Below are 14,266 nucleotides of genomic sequence, written 5' to 3' on the forward strand. Positions count from 1 at the left end.
CCCTGCCCTACTTCTCCACGCTCTGTCCAATTCTCGTAGGTGCTCTTTCTTAAAAACCCTTTACACGAGTGCCTTTTTTCAGGGTCAGCTTCTGGGGAACTGAGAAAAAGCCCAAAGACAAGATGAGATTTAGGTGCCTGGAGACCAGGGATGTTAAAAGTCTTTCAATGCAGGGTGAAAGTCTTTCAATGCAAGGAAAATCCCACACGACAAAGAGTTGCCTTGTCCAAAATGACCATAGCACCCTGACCAAGAAACATTGGTGGAGAGGGAGCGAGAAAAGAGTACTCAGCTCAGACCAAACTAGAGAAAGTCTAAAGTTTAGATTTGGGTGAGGAGGAGGAGTCAACTAATAATATTGAAACAGAATAGCCAGAGAGAGAGAAGGGGAGAAAACCGGAAGAATAGAAAACCAAGAAAGGTAAGCATTTCGAAAAAAAGGAGTGTCAGCCATATTGGGTGCTAAAGAAGCCACGTTAGGCAAGAATATAGAACTAGCCATTGAGTTTGCTCCGTGGAAATCACTGATGTTCTTTGCTCTGAAGCTTCCCATCAGCCTGATCTAGACTTCTCAGAGCTGCATTGAAATCTGAGGTTCTTCCTACAGATTCTTCTTCTTCCCCTTTTCCTTTCACAGGTGTCAGACCTGCAGCATGGTCTAAAGTGTCTCTATAACTGCTTCTCTGACCTCTCCCCTTAATCTTTCACAGATATTTCCTACACTAAATCTCTTTCGCTTCTAATTCTGTCATAATATCTGCTTCCATCAGGACCCAAACAAACACTAATTCCTCTTCCTCTGACTATTTGACACATGCCCCAAGATTGAGGTCTTTCTAGATCATCAGTTTGAGGATTTTATGCATGCTGCGTTTTCAACCAAAGACTTGGCATCTGAAAAAATATTAAATCAAATTTTTGTACTTTCAAGAAGTAGATGATTAATAAATTGCTGTTATTATTGATAGCAATGCTAGTTTTATAAATAATTGTTATAACTTCCAAAGGATCTGGCACACCAATTCATATCCATCTGTTCCCTACTGAATAAGCATAGTTCGATAGATTGTTATTCTTGTTGTCTGCTCTTTTCCAAAAATGAAATCACAGTGCAGAGTTGCCAAATAAATAGAATAGAATAATGTCATGATACAAATAGAGCAAAGAATGCTACCCAGGCATTTTGTATCAGTGGGGTTCTTGGTTACGAGATAAAGCTAACTTAAGAAACAAGGAATTTATTGACATAATGTAGCGAGGCGGGAGACTGACAGAATCAACAGGAGGCTGGGGTACCACGCTTGGGAATGAATTGAAAGAACCAAGGAAGCTCTGAGGCCCAAGAAGCTGGGAGCAGGAGTCAGCGACCATCTCATGGTGGAAAATCCTGGACAGACTATGTTACCATTTTGGCCATTGCTGCAACGTCACCTGCAACCATCTCTGACATTGGTTGGTTCAAGGGTTTGGGCTCAAGTCACACGGCTGCTGTTTGACTGCACCAGGGAAAGAGAGAAGAGATCCGGGAAGTTCACCTTAATTGTGGGGGATGGGCACTATTAATACCAAGACTGTGAACAAAAGGGAGAAGAAATTCTTTCGAAGGAAATTAGGAGGTATTATGAAGGTGCTGAGTGCTGGGAAGATAAAAAGAAAAAAAAAAAAACAAATTTTACCACACATTTGTAGATCTCAAGCCCTTTTCCATCATTCAAAAAGCATAGGAAGTTTGTTCAAAAAAAATATCAGAGCAGCGGTTTTCAACTTTGGCTGATGTAAGAATCGTCTGCGGAGTTTTATGAATCCTAATGCTCATGTCAAAACCTTAACCAATTAAATAAGAATTTGGGGGGTAGGGGACCCAGGCATCAATAATTTGCAAAGCCCCCCCAGATGATTCTAATGTGCAACCAAGATTGAGAACAACTGAATTAGTAGAAAGTCTAATACATAAAACAGACAAAGCAGAACTGCTCCATTTGGGCGGGGACATTGGCATAGCTCCCCTCCCTGCTGGTCCCTGAGGCACCTCTAAGGAATCCTTTTATACTAGCACTTAGGAAGGTTATAATTACACATTTGTCGACTCCTCTATTTTCCCACATCTCAAATTCAGTCTGTCAGTTTGGCTCAACCTTCAAAAGATAATCAGAATCCAGCCACCTCTCACTACCTCCCCTGCTGCCATGCTGGTCCGAGCCACCATCATTGCCTGCTTAGATTGTTGCAAAAGCTTCCTGTTGGGTCTCCCTGCTTCTACCCTCGCCCCCTGCAATCTGCTCTCAGCACAGCAGCAGAAATAATTCTTATATAAGATAAACCAGAGCATGGACCTCCTTTGCTCAAAACACTGATGTGGTTTCCACTTTATTTAGAGTAAAAGCCAAAGCCTCAGAGGTCGGCAAACATTTTTAGTAAATATTTCAGGCAATGTAGGCCATATGGTCTCTGTCACAGCCATTCAACTCTGCTGCAGTAGCCCAAAAGCAGCCTTAGACGATGTGTAAACAAACAAGTATGGCTGTGTGCCAATAAGACTTGATGCACAGAAACAGGCAAAGGGCCTGGTTTTGGACCACAGGCCAGTGTTTGCCAACCCTTATTAGTTCCAGCCTGATATCCTCCTGGGTATCCTTCTTGCTCTCTCCTTTCCAGTCACTGGCTTCTGTGAAGCTCCTGGAATGCTCCAGGCATTCTCCTGCCTTGGGGAACGTGTTTTATGTTCCCTCTACTCTTGAAGCTTTTCCTTTGGCTAGCCCCTCAACTCCTTCAAATCTTTGTGCAAGTCCTACCTTCTCAATAAGGCCCATCATGGCTGCCCTATTCAATAAAGCACCTGCCTTCCCACTTCCCCCATATCACCCTGGGTCCCCATTACTCTTCCTTCTCTGATTTTCTCCTCTAATTTTTTTTTCCATCACACCTTTTAATCTTAAAAATATTTTAGAGTTTACTTATCCATTAAGCTGTTTCCTGTCTGTTTAGAATGTAAATTGCACAAGGGCAGAGTATCCATCAGGGTTCAATTAGAGCAGCAGAATGACTGTGAGAGATAGAAAATAGGATTTGTCCCAGGATTAGTCATCATGCAGTTGTGGGAGCAGGTGGAGTGGCTATGTGGGCTGTTGCCTCTGCATCTGGTGTGGTGTCTGAAGTTGCCATGAGTCAACCACTCTGGCAGTGAGGAAGGAAACCTGGATGTGCTGTGCACAGGAGCAGGGACAAAGTGGAGCTCACAAGGACAACCGCAGACACACTGGAACCTACATCTGCCCATTTCTCACTGACTCTAACCTCAGTGCTGTGGGGCATGTGCAGAAGAAGCTGGCCCTTTGTCATGGAGCTGCACCGTGCTGGGCCAGGCCCCAGAGAAGCAGGAGAAGATCCAGCAGGACCTGAAGGTCACCCACAGCACATGAGAAGGTGATCCAGCAAATCAGCTCCAAATATGTGAGCTGCAGCAGTGCCAGGCACCCTACGCTGACCTTGAGACTAATGGCTGTGGCTTCACTTCTGCCTTCCAGACCTTATGCAAATTTTTCTCATGGCCATCCATAACCCAGAAGCTTATAGAGAAGGAAATTCTGAGAAGTGTAGTTCCAGCTTAGACAGGTTGGTACATTGTAAAGCCACCACAGGCAGGAATAATATTATCTATTTGTTTTACTGATGAATCAGAAACTCAAGAACCTAAACAGTGCCTGGCACATTATAGGTGCTAAAACAATTGTGAGTGAATGAATGAATGAATGATACATTATTTGATTCATGCCAGCTCCCCTACCAGAGTGTAGGTTCCATGAAAGCAGAGAGCATGGGTTTCGTGCCCACTATTATATTGTCCTTACCTAGCACACACATTCAGTCTACGTATGGGCTCTCCTTCCAGAAAATGCTGCCCAGGAGCCAAAAGTAAAGAGAAATTCCAACCTTAATGATACACCTCTGCAAGAATGTCAAAGGGTCTCCAAAACCGACCCACAGCAACATCCCATGAAATTCTCCAAATTCTCACCAGGGCTTCCTCCCATCTCTGGCAGCTCCTCCTCTGCAAGAAAAAGAAAAAGAAAAAATTACCCCCTATACCACTCTTCCTCACACCCACCTTATTTCTCTGCCTTGAACCTTCTCTCCCTCACATTTATAATGTAGATCTCCGGATAACCTACACCCACACCTACCACCAAGCACCCTAATGTACATCAGAAGTACCACAAGTGAGCTGGCAGATTCTATCTCTTTCAGAGATTTTATGTGTGTGTGCGTATGTGTGTGTGTGTGTGCACGCGTCTGTATACATATATGTATATAACTTTAATATATTATAAAAATTGCAACATAAATTAAATATATCTTCTTTTCTCTCTCCTACTTAGTGAATGAACAAATAAACAAAACAAATAAATGAATAAATTTGAAAACCACTGGCCTACACTACCATTCTTTCTTTTAGCATCCCTGCAATTGCATAAAGTCTTTATTGACAGTAGGACTGGAAATACATAATAAATTAAGTCCTTTGGTTACTAATGTAACAGAATCAAACCAAGTGATACATGAAAGAAATATATATAGTATATGTATATGTCTATTAGTGAGAATGTTCTGCAAACTCTTGGATCATAGTAACATTAAAAATATAAAAAACAGGATTATTAAGAAAATTACACAGAAGCTAGCAGATATAAACTTGACAGTTAAAATATTTTTAGAGGATGATTCTGTTTCATGCCTTTGTGCTTATTTTATCTAATAAGCAACAGTAATATAAAGTCAAAAATTATTCACTTACTAAAGGCACTGACAATAAAGAAATGGATAATATAAAAATATTTTATTTGGCTTTGAAACAAGCCAAATACATATACATATATGTGTATATTTGCAGCCAATTCATAGTTCTACTGATGTTGTACTAGTATTGAAATGAGTTTGTATTTCTTAGCACATGTTTATATTCAGGAAAAATGCCCTAAAATTCATCCTTGATAACTTATAAAGTGGATAATCCACACTTAGCCTTCTTCAAACAGAGAATTAAATGTTCTCTAGATATAATAGACAATAGAGGACAAAGAACAGAGTTGTATGTCTTTGACACATTTAGAGCAAGGCAAAGAAATTCCCAGGAAATCCCCAACTCACTGTCACTTTTATTCTGAGCCAAGGTCAAATTCAGGAGGGAGGAAAATCATGCATCATTAATAATTCCTGAAACTTATTTCCCAGAACAAAAATAAAGACTTTCTCTAGACTTCACCCCCAAATTAGAGAACAATCTCATATTATACAAAAGATGATCCAGTATGTATGAATAATAAGACAAAGGGTAAAAATCCTATAACCACTGGTGTCTGTGATAAATCAATTCTGGAATCAGTCAAACCCAGGAGAATGTCTTGGGTCAGTTTGGTCTTAATCCTTAATCCAGAACATATCTCATTCATTTAAGAGCTTCTGGGACAAACTATACAAATTGTCCTTGCTAATTTCTCTCTCACTCAAGAGTGACTGGAATCAGACAACTCTGATATTGTTGATAGCACAAAACCACTAGCTAAAACCCCCAAATCTCAAAGCAAACTGTTTTTACATGTGGGAACAGTACCGCTCACCAGTAAGTGAGCTTCATATACAGACATCCATAAAAGCCTTTTGTTAAGAAGTGATCTTAAAAAAATCATGGTTACAAATCAGCTTGCAATCAATTTGCTATAAATGAAAAGCCTAACTTAATTCAATGAATCATGCAAATCCAGGAGAATAAAGTAAAAAATTAAGGAAGAATGAATCACACTAATATGGAGGTGAGGGGAGAATGCGCTTTTATTGAATTAGATTTCATGGCTGACAGAAACCCGGAAAGACACATTATCCTTTTAGGCCCATAGACAATGGGGATACAGTTTGTTACGAGGCAAAAGGTACCTATCTGCTTTCAGAGTGCCCATCACTTCCTAAATGCATGACCTACGGTAGTCGTTCAGGGAATCTGACCAAACCCCTTTGAGTTTATAATAATAACAACAACAACAACAACAACAACAACAACATAGAAATAATGAACTAGATTTCCACCTTGAAATAACAAAAAAAATTTGTTTCTTTGGCATAAAGGGAACAGAAAGTTCTACTATTTACCCTCCTGAATTTTCTGCTTTACCCAGGGGAATGAGGAAATGACTCAGCTTCCTCTAAGTACTGGCCATCTCCATTTCTCCAACTTATTTTTACATACATGGTGAGGGTCCTGTACTCATTCAGCAAATATTTATAAAGCATGGTTACTATGTGTCAAGTATTTTGGACAACATACAAAACCTTCTCTGCCAAATTTATTATTAGGTATATTTCTTTCAAATTGTGTTTTTGACATTTTCCTTAGACTTGGAACAATTTTTGCAACAATTATTTAAATTCTATTTATGTATATCTTGTGCTTTTGTACTATGATTTTCCCATCACTGAGTTCTATATCATTAAGTCGGCTAAGTTCTATATCTTTAAGTCATTCTTTTTCAGAAGAATTTTCTTTAGTAGCTACTTGGCTTACCTTTTCAAAATTATATATAAATAATCTTGCTGGAATAAAATTCTTGTACCAAATATTGGCCCCATCTAACCTTATAATCTATGTTCTCCTTAAATTTAATATTGTAGAGAGGATATCAGAGGGAAATATGATTTGTCCCCTTTGCAGGCCACCTGATTTTTCCCCTGGATGCTTTGGAAGCACTTGAAATTTTGAAATATTACCAGGATATGTCTGGATATCTTTTCATTAATATAGACAGAGGCTGCATTATCCATTTCTATATACATAATCAGGTCTCCCATAGCTCGGGCAAATTGTCTTCTATTTTACATTTGAATGTCACTCTCATCCTTTTGCTTTGGTCTCCTTTTGAGAAATCTCAATTATCTCTGTTTAATCAACTACCCTCTGCTCCAAAGCTATCTGTCATTATTTTTAACACTTTATCCTTTTTCTCTATATCCTCAAAGTGGATTCTCCATTTTTCTTTCCATTTGCTCTTCTGGTTTTTTCCTACTTATTCATCCGAGAGGAAAGTAAGGCTTTCTCTGGCTTAGTGTTTCCTCCACAAACTGAAGGGCTGGGTTCACCTATTTCTACTGTTTGTCCTTGGGATCCTCCTTTCAGATTACCATGCAGAGGGCTGGTTGATGTCAATGTCTATTACCTATTCGGCCTGAAGCAAACAGTACGCAGCGGGAGCCAAAGGCATTCCCAGCAAAGAAAGGTCTTTGCACAGCTTCTTCTCAGCACTGATGAAGCTGCAAAGCCTCCAGCTTTCTGCTTCTGGCTTCTTTGCCAGGCCTCCGTGCCAGGTAACAGCTGTGCCTCTGCCTACCCCCTTCTTGGTCCTGCTGCCAGCCAAATCAGGGCACAAGCCTTACCACTCTTCTGGATGTGTTCGCTGTGACCGCTGTGTGAAACCAGCTGCCTCCTAGTGCTGCTAATTCTAGCTCCCTAGGCTGCTAGAGTGGAAACGAAACCCAATAATATGTTCTATGTGACCCCATGACCCACCCTGTGCATCTCCAGTCTGTTCTCTGCAGCTCAGAGGTGTTAAATTCTTCCGAGGTCTGTCCTTGACTGCATCTGAGTGCAGCTCCCCATCATGCTGTCCTCTGCTAAAGGTGGGGATAGCACTCATAAACTCTGGAGATTCCTTTTGCCACTAACTGATGCTGAGAAGCACCTACAAAACAAAAGCCATCTTATGTATTTTAAATCCTGTAACTAGTCTGTCAGTATGATACACATCATCACTGAGACTCCATAATATTAAAGCATTATTTTACAATGGTTTTGATTCTTCTCTTGGTACACTTGAATATTGTCTCTTCAGAATGCGAGACAAAGCTGGAAAGTTATCTCTTCTCTTTCTTTGCCAAACAAGCTTCTTACATTCCTCCTAGTCCTAAACCCAGCTGAGGTGTCCTAGGTCAAAAATCCATAGCCCTGGCTGTTATGAAACACGGATGCATAGATTTATTTTATCTTGTGTGCACAAACATAGACAACACCTTGTAATAAAAATATTCACTTTAGAGTTTGCAAAGTTCTTGCACATTGGCTATTTCACAGATCCATTGGCTATTACTCTTCACAGATCCACGTAAGAGAGAGATGGTTATTACCTTTGTTTCATGGATTGCAGGAATGTCCTCAGCACCCTTCACAGCTCTGCCCCACCAACACCCTTTGCCCTGAACACTCTCTAATAAGTTCTCATGACTTAGGTCTCCCAGACTCTGGCAGTCCTTCCAGCCTGCCTCCCACACTTGCTTGCTCAGTCCTGCAGGTTCTCTGTTGCTGATCCCTCAGTCTGGATCACTAGACTGAGAGTGGGCATTTCACACATTCCCTTGCTTCCTGTCCTGCCCTCCCATGGCCTGCCACCTTGGTTTCAGTCACACTTTGCTCCATGCCCTCAGCTGTGAGCCAGCCCCACTCACTCCTATGCCAAGTCTGGAAACTCTGGAAGCTCTAGACTCCCTGGTTACCCAGGAGAGGAAGACAAATATAGATGTGAAAATTAGGCCCCAGAGGAGGCAGAACACACAGCGAATACATGATCCTCCGGGTCAGGCAGCCCAACTTGGAAACGCAACCGATTTATCTAAGAGTGTGACTTTGGACAAGTGTAAAAGTCTCTGTTAAAGGAATCCCTGCCATCGATGACCTGTTAAAGTCTCTCTGTCTCAATTATAAAAAGGATAGAGTGATAACATATCTCCCTTCCAAAGGCTTTCTACAAATATTAAATAAAATGGGTATAAGTTAAGTGTTATGCAAAGTGCTCGAGGCTTGGTAAGCAGTCACAAATATTAACTGTCATTATTACTATCAATATTAATAAGGTCAAAGAATGAGTAAGTGGCAGAGCTAGGAATTGAATCCTCTATCTCTTCATTTCATTTTTAATAGAACATAATTATAGAAAATTAGTATATGATGGTAGACAGAAATGGTCACTAAACAGCTTTTGACTAAATGTAGAGGGGTTTAGTTTCTTTAAGAGCTTACTAGAGGTCAGAAAAATATTATCTGCCCTAGGATAAATATTACTTAGCAGTTTCTACTATTTTATTAGACTTCTCTGACAGGGAGCTCAACAGGAAACATCACTACTGACAGATGAGTTGAAATAATTTTCTTGGTTTTTGTTGTTATAAGTGAATACACATTATTAAATCCACTGGCTTTCTCTGTGGACTCATGACAGCACACTGCTGAAAGCATTCTAGGTGGAATTTTTCTCACTTGTAGGTAAGCTCTGGAAGCTCTGAATATAATCATCTGTTCAATTAGCTTTTGCAAACATGGTCTAAACATGGTCTGAACATAGTCTAAAGAGGCAGTAGTATTTTTGTTGGTGCTCTTTATAAGGGCTACTTCAGGATCTTTCCTAGAGTAATAATATCTGTTGGAGAGTCTAGTCCAGAGGCAGCTTTTCAAGGCAGCCCACAATACATATGTCAAGGTCCATCAGGTAATCAATTATGTGTGTTCCATTAGAACCAAATTAGCACTTCAAGTTTTTCTCTATAACATGTCTGTAGTAGGTTTTTAATTTTATGTGATGGAAAAATTGGCCAAAGTGTTTATTGTGGGCCACAATCTTTATGTATTTTGACAGACTCTCTTTTGATAGTTTGCAGTTGATGTTCCTACAGGAGAGGCGATATGTTCTTGCTCAGATGATACATTTATCTTAAATTTCGTAAACCTTTAAGGCATGCTTCTAGATTTCCTGGCAAGGAGATAAATCCTGGGGCAGCTAAAACTCTAAATGGGCCCAGATAATCTCTCTATTTAAAAAAAAAATAAATGCTTAGTTATGGTTCCTCAGGGTTTACCAGTGGTAATTTGCACTCTGTTGTCTCAGGGTTCAGCTGGGTGTGATTTTATTCTGCTCATTCTGACAATGACCCCGAAAAGATATAAACTCCATGGCAAATTGAACATTAGGCAAGCAAACCTAATCTAGATGAGAGAATAACTACTGTGGGCCAGGGACTGTGATAAACATTTCACATTTATGAGCTTATTTGATTCTCATAACAGCCCTGTCATAGGGGTGCTATTATTAAGCCCATTAAAAGGTGAGGAAAAACTCAAAAGGGTTAAATAACTTGCTCAAGACCAAACTGCAAGCAAGATGAGGAGGAGGACTTAGCCAGATTCCCTGATTCTAGACCTCCCGCTGTCAGCTACCCAGGGCCCAGCCGTACTTGCCCTCCTTTTTTCTGATTCTGGAAGATGCCAAAACAAATCCCACATTAGGGTCTTTGCCAACCTATGCCTCAGCTGTGTACACTCTTCCCACAAGATGACTTCTTGTTGTCATTCACAGCTCAGGGTAAACATTCTCTTCTTGGAGAGCGCTTGTCTATCACATGTGATGTTTGGAGTTGTCTCAAGCAACAGACAGGAAAGCTGAGGTAGTTATTTATCACCTCTCATCCATCACTGGTTGAGGGCTGCTCCTGGGGCCTCTCTGGCCTGCTGTGTGCATAAACAAACAGAAGCTGTGGCCTGCACAAGAATGATGAGTGATGAAGAGCAGGCTTTCAATATGGGTTGGCTTAGGGGTTCACTGATGTCTTCAAGAAGCAGATAATTTCCTTCTCTACACTCAGCTATCTAGAGATCAGATTTCCTCTAAGGAGTATTTCCTTCATATTCATAGGCCAGCTGCCAAGAACAACTACATCTGATCGCTTCCTTGTTCACAGCTACTAAGAAAGTCAGATCATCTCTTTACATTAAAACATAGAAAGACATTTCTAGAAAACCTCCCTACACATCTCATTGTCTCAAATTAGATCTTATGCCTATTCCTGAACCAAGCCCTATTAACAGGAAAATGCTCTGTGCTTATTGACTTAGGCCCAGATCTTTAGACCAATCACTGACAAGGGGACGGTGCTACCATGAATGGGTGATATTAACCTGAGCCAAGCATTAAAGCTGGATTACTCAGCCTTTCTGGGGTAGGGCAACACATGGATATTTAGGAAGTAGTTTGTTTTGGAAGAAACAAGCAGAAATAAGTGTCAATAATCATGGGGCTATTTTAAGACTTTCCTAGATCTTTGGCATTCTTATTTGCTAGGCAAACAACTACACTTTCTCAGTACTTCCCACCCCAGTCAATATCACATATCCAGGTTTTATTTGTATCATAGTACTCATTATTATCTAATATATACTTGTCTGATTGTTTATTTATTTGGTGTATATTCTCACTAGGAAATAAGCTCCAAGAGAATGAGAATCTTGTCTGTATCATATACTGCTATAGCCCTCACCCTTAAAGTAATGCCTGGAGTACAGTAGATGCTAAATAAATGTTTGCTGATTGAATGCTAATAAATGAGAGAGTCAGTGAATAATGGCTCTTACTACACAAAGCCAGGAGGTGGAAGAGAAATATGTGGAGGTCATCGATGGCAGGGGTTCCTTAAACTCTGAAAATGCTAGATGAGAGAGAAAGACTGGTAGAAGGCTAAGGGGTAAGGTCTCTTGGGTCTCAGGCTGGAGTTTGGACAAGGTAAAACTAGTCAGTCTCATTCTTATTGAACATCCCTGGTGGGGAGCTGCTAGAGCTAGGATGGGCAGGTCAGGGGTGGTTCCTTCATCTTTGGGAGAGGAGGTAGACTATTTAAGAGCCTGAACAGCCAAGCCAACAGAACAATCCTGGGGCAGTAGAAACTCATGTCCCAGAGTGGCATGCAAAAAGCCCATGGACATGTATGTCCTCAGGTCACTTTACCTCCTAAACATACTAGAGTTCATCTAGGCCTAGAGAAGATGCCAAAGAAATACAAATGAACAGTGCAGGCCCTTTTGGTCTAGACAAATTAACCACTATGAACACACTGAAGACCTAAGAGATGAATTACACTCAACACATTAACCATTTCAAGCATTCTAACCACTGTGGACAGAATGATCACATTCAAAATAAGGACCTGCTGGAATCTATGAAATGGCAGATGCACTGACCACTCTGGGCATACTGCTGCTTTTAGCAGCAGCCTCCTAAATCTCTATATAGGGGAGGATTAGAGATGGAAATATGGTTAGAAGTAGAATCTAGAGGATTTATCATAAGTGTAGTATGCACATCATTGTTACATAAATGATACGTGATTTGAGGTGCCAGATGTGCCACTATTACACTGACCACTCAGGAATTCTGACTGCTCTACACACATGTCAAGCCTGACTTAATGCATACTTCTTGCTCACTGTCATGACTCCTGATACAATGCTTTATTTGTGTATTCTCTAAAACAATAAGCCATTGCTGGCCCCTTGCACTTTACTCTGCCATAGCATTGTCTAGGATATTGCTCTCTGGATTTAGATGTAGAAGAATTGATGTTACTGGAGAGATGGGGAACAGAGAAGTCTCTGCCTTAAAAAATGGTACCTGTGTGATAGAAGAAGAGCTGCATAGAATACTAGCTAGTACAATGCTTGCATTCAAGGAGGCAGGCAAATGAACGATATGGAGCTTCTCTTTCTTGACTTCCTAGTGAGCCTGTGGAGTCTGCTTCTGTTGGTACAGTTTGATAGGCCATCTCTTGCATTTTTAGAACCAATCCATTCTCCTCACAGTATGCTGAAAAATCTCCAAGATTATGACAATAGGTTGAATAACAGCCCCAGCTTTTAATGCTAATTTTCCCTTTGCATCATAGAGATTATGGAGGATCGCTGGCATGGACTACATGAGAAGCTATTAGTCTTCCCAAACTGAGCTCTTTGATGCAAGCACGTGCATTCTTAAATGTTTACATCTTTTAATTTCAGAGGTACGTTCTCTCTATCAATCTTCAAAGAAATGGTCCCTTGCCCTTTTCCATTTGACATGACCCATGTTGGGTTTTCTTTCTCCCAAGCCTTTCATTGTTGTTCTTGTTGTTGTTGTTGACTGAGATATAACTTAAATAAATGTATGCAGCTAAACAGATGGACTCAATGAATTTTATCACATGTTTAACCACCACCAGATCAATTTATGGAATAGTTCTATCACTACAGAAGCTACCTTTGTCTCCTCTCCCTCAAAGGTAACTATTAGTTTAACTTCTAGCACCATGGATGAATTGGGTTCCAAATGCACTTTTTAATTTTTTTTTTTTTTTAGGAACAAGGTGCCTCAGACTTCAGAGCACTACAGTCTGTTCCCCTTGACCTCCTGTCATAAAAAGTGAAAAAAAGAGGATCTAATAGTAGCAAAAGAGAGATGGGACAGAGAGGAATCTCCAAGCTCTGGCTATTCTAGTTTTTTAGGTCAACATTCTCAAGATAGTCCATTTTGCCCCTCAAGGAAGTTGGCAATGTCTGGAAACATTTTTGCTTGTCACAACTAGGAGTGAAGGTAAAGAGTGCTTCAAAAATCTAGTGAGTAGAGACTAGGATGCTGTTGCACATTTCATAATACACAGAACAGCCCCCACAACAAAGAATTACCTGTCCCAAGTAAATAGAGCCAAGGTTGAGAAATCCTGATTTTAAGGACAGCTGCCTTTCTGTAGGGGTTGACTTACTATCTCCTCTTGTCATCTTTGAGACTATATAGTTCTGATGTAAAGCATGGGCAGGTGGTGCATTAGTCCAAGAATAAGATTCTCAATTCATCTCCATCAATGATAGTAGAAATTTCATGCAGACTTTGACTTTCTGTCTTTCCATTAGTTTCCTCTTTTGTTGCCAGTTTGGGTCTTAACTGTGCATCTTTTCAAGGTACTGTAATGGAAGTTGGAAGACAGGTTATCAGGCACAGCTAGCCTGCTACCATAATTATTCAGCAGGCCTTATGTATAACTTTTATATCAAAAATACAATAAGTATTTTTGATATAAATGAGTCTACAGCCATGCTAACCTGAACAAGCCCGATCCCATATGATCTCGAAAGCTAAGCAGGATTGGGCCTCGTTAGTACTTGGATGGGAGACCACCTAGGAAGACCAAGTGCTGTAGGTGTAAAAAATTAAAAATTAAAAAAAAATAAGGGATTGTAAGCTGACAAGATCCTTGCAATCTGTGAGGTCAACCAAGGGTTGCCTCATCTATAAAAATAATTAAAATAAAATAAAATAAAAATACAATGAACATCAATATTATTATTTTAAATAAAATGTTTTCATGACTATGAAATAAGGAGCAATTTTATCTGATGAGAATTCCAGGAGAGTAGAGGAAATTGAACAAATTGTTT

The 14,266-nt window shown here is 40.2% G+C and overlaps 1 pseudogene; it reads left to right on the forward strand.

Moving 5' to 3' along the window:
- Window positions 1-13,912: 13,912 nt before the first annotated feature.
- On the forward strand, window positions 13,913-14,031 carry LOC112475976 (annotated as a pseudogene).
- The last annotated feature ends 235 nt before the right edge of the window (window positions 14,032-14,266 follow it).

This window comes from Pteropus alecto, unplaced genomic scaffold, assembly GCF_000325575.1.
Source record: "Pteropus alecto unplaced genomic scaffold, ASM32557v1 scaffold92, whole genome shotgun sequence".
NCBI classification, from domain to species: domain Eukaryota; kingdom Metazoa; phylum Chordata; class Mammalia; order Chiroptera; family Pteropodidae; genus Pteropus; species Pteropus alecto.